Source organism: Dipteris shenzhenensis, chromosome 13 (genome assembly GCF_047967505.1).
Source record: "Dipteris shenzhenensis isolate YYH24624 ecotype China chromosome 13, Dip_SZ_1.0, whole genome shotgun sequence".
Classification (NCBI taxonomy): Eukaryota; Viridiplantae; Streptophyta; class Polypodiopsida; order Gleicheniales; family Dipteridaceae; genus Dipteris; species Dipteris shenzhenensis.
In genome coordinates, this window is record NC_141608.1 from 39768699 (window position 1) to 39771647 (window position 2949).

Below are 2949 nucleotides of genomic sequence, written 5' to 3' on the forward strand. Positions count from 1 at the left end.
AAACCTCACCAATTTTCCTTGTACATTTCCAAGTTGAAACTACTCCTTGAGATCAATGTCATGTTCTAGTGCTATCATCCTACCATCAATTCAACAAACTAAAGCGATAGGATAGTTGGGATTTAGTATCTTAGGGTCCTATGTCTTGACCCTGCACTAATTAGAACCCCTTTATTCCAAAGGTTAGTTTGTGTGTATATGATCTCAAATGGGAAAGGGGTTTTTGACCTTGCACTAATTAGAACCAAGTTTATTCCAAAGGTTAGGTTGTTTATATATGATCTCAAATGGGAAAAGGGTTAGGTTGTGTATATATGATCTCAAATGGGAAAGGGGTTTTTGAATCCACCATAAGATATTTCATATTTACTAGCATTAGGGTTCTACATCTTGACCTTGCATTAATTCGAACCCAATTATTCCAAAGATTAGGTTGTGTATCTACAATCTCTAAAGGGAAAGGGTTTTTTATCTATGATCAAAATATTTTAAATTGTTTTTCTTTTTTATTTTTTGTGAGACTGTATATCATTTTCCAAATCACCCTCCTTATCCAATTCCATAATGAGTAGTCATAAAGAATGATGTAGCCTCTTCTATGTATGCCTCCAATGTCCAAACTAGGGGTTCAAGGCGATTTCAACATTTCTAAGTGTCTTTGCTTAGAATTCATTATGTTGAAAGAATCTTTGATTGGCTAAATCATTTAAGAATCCAAGTTTGTAATATGATGAGTGTAAAGCTACACATAGGTAGCTTAGAAGAATACTAAAACCTTATTTTTGAAGCTAATTATCGGTCGACGTGCTTTGTAGAGCTCTATTACTTATTTTGTACTATTGTCTTACTCCAATCGTTTGTTTTTTAATATATGAAGCAATCATACTAGCCACTCTTTCCCCACCAAGCCTAATTATTATCCCTCTTTCATAAATCAATATGGCACCATTTATTAACAAATTTTCCTCCTTAGAGGGAGTGCCATTATGGAGAGTTGGATTCTCCTTTTGTATAGAGTGTTTTGATAAAAAGTTATGTTAGGCTAAATTAAACCATAACATCTAAATAAGACTAGGAGGTGCACTCTCTCTCTCTCTCTCTCCACACACACATATATATAGACGCATCAATATACTAAGAGCTAGTGCTCATGCATTGCAATCCTGTGGCCCGTGGGGGAATCAGCCACCACACCCCATGAGTCTGAGCATTGGAAGCCCAAACTACTAGGCGAAAGCCTTAGAGCTGATGGCATTACGACTTGTCACGTGACACGAGCGTTATAATTAATTAATTTATTTGTTCCGGACGGGCGCGTGATTAACCTATTATTTGGGGGGCAGCAATTAATATGACGCAATTAGCCTATTCTTTGGGGCGTATGGTGGTGGCTTCTTCGGACCGATTCCAGAGTCTTCCGCTCCAGGTATATAAGAGGGTCGGGGCAGCACAGTGAGGCTGGGGGCTGTGAAGCCCTCCCAAAGGAAGAGGAATGGGGGGTGAAGGAGGGAGGACAGGAAGAGGATGGAGGGAGCGGAAGCTTAGGAAGGAGAGAGGGAGGAGTTGGAAGGAGTAGGAGTGGAGGAAGGAGGACCAGGGAGGGAGAGCAGACGGAGAAGGAGAAGCTGGAGCGGAATCTGGACGGAGGAGGGAGCAGCGACAGCAGCAGCCGGAGGATAGGTTAATCGGTACATAGCAGGGGGGAGAGGCAGATTAATTAATTAGGAGAGGTAGATGAGCACCAAACGCTCTCATCGAAGTCAGCGAATTCTTTGAGCCGCGTTTATAGCTCGACATTGAATCGCTGTGGATCTGTTGCATGATAGCAACATCTAGAGATGATAAGGCGGTAACCAGCATAAAAATATGACCGCTCGGCGCTGATGACCCAAGCATGGTAGGTGAGGTAAGCGATATGGAAAACGGACAGACAAAAAATAAAACTATATTAATAAACTTCATCGTGATAGGCATCAATCCGTTGTAGTCTAGTTGGTTAGGATACTCGGCTCTCACCCGAGCGACCCGGGTTCAAGTCCCGGCAACGGAAATTTGTTCCCAAACGTGTTTCTTCATCAACTTTTTCATGAATTAAATTTAAAACAACATAACAAACCTTTAAGACGTCTTTCTCGACTCTGGCCAAGGCGCCTCGTTCATCAGTAGCGTCTCACGTACAAGAACAAGGCATTTAACGCTGACTGGAGCGATTACTTGGATGCTGTCGCGTTGAAATGCCTTCAGCTCTGATGCTGAGACTGTTCACGCGTTAAGGCTCAGGATAGATCGACGCGGGGTCCTTTTGTCTTATGTGACCATGGACCATGGACCCCGCCAGCTGCCGACAATCTCCCTGCCTCTGCCGGGAAGCCAACAGAGCCAACTCGTCTCCAACGCGGTTGGATTGCCTGAGAAGTTCCAACGTCGGAGGGACCAGCCAGCTAGCTCAAGCTCTAGAGAAGCCAATGAGAACTAAGGCACTGAACAGGGGCCTTTGGGCGAGTGAGATTCGGGATAGCTTTCTTTGAGAGGATCGTGAAGAACCTCTGGCTAGTTTTTCCATTGCTGCTGCAACTTAGGGCTGTCATCCGAAGCAAAGAGATGGTCTTCGGATGTTCAACGGTGGACAGCTTCGAATGTAAGCCATTTTCTCAGGGCAGAGCCCATGAATGGGCTCTGGCTCTGCTGCATTAAATGATTGAGATAATAGGTTTGGTGTGTTCTTGCCACAGCCAGATGCAATTGCTCTCGGTATGAGTGGATGAGTCTTTTTTTTTGGTGAAGAGGCCAAGTCTCGTTTGATAGACGATGCAATCCTTGGATACCCACAGCCCATTGTACGAACGATGAGCTGCTATTCGTGAAGGCCTGTGAAATACTACATTTTACGAAGAATGAGGTCTCCGACATTGATGTTGTAGTGAAGATTTTTCATCGCTGCAGTACATG

General features: G+C 43.5%; 1 non-coding gene across 1 annotated transcript; it reads left to right on the forward strand.

The window, feature by feature from the left end:
- The first annotated feature begins 1977 nt into the window (after positions 1-1977).
- TRNAE-CUC (transfer RNA glutamic acid (anticodon CUC)) lies at positions 1978-2050 on the forward strand. The gene has a single exon. It is a non-coding gene; the product is annotated as a tRNA-Glu (tRNA).
- The last annotated feature ends 899 nt before the right edge of the window (positions 2051-2949 follow it).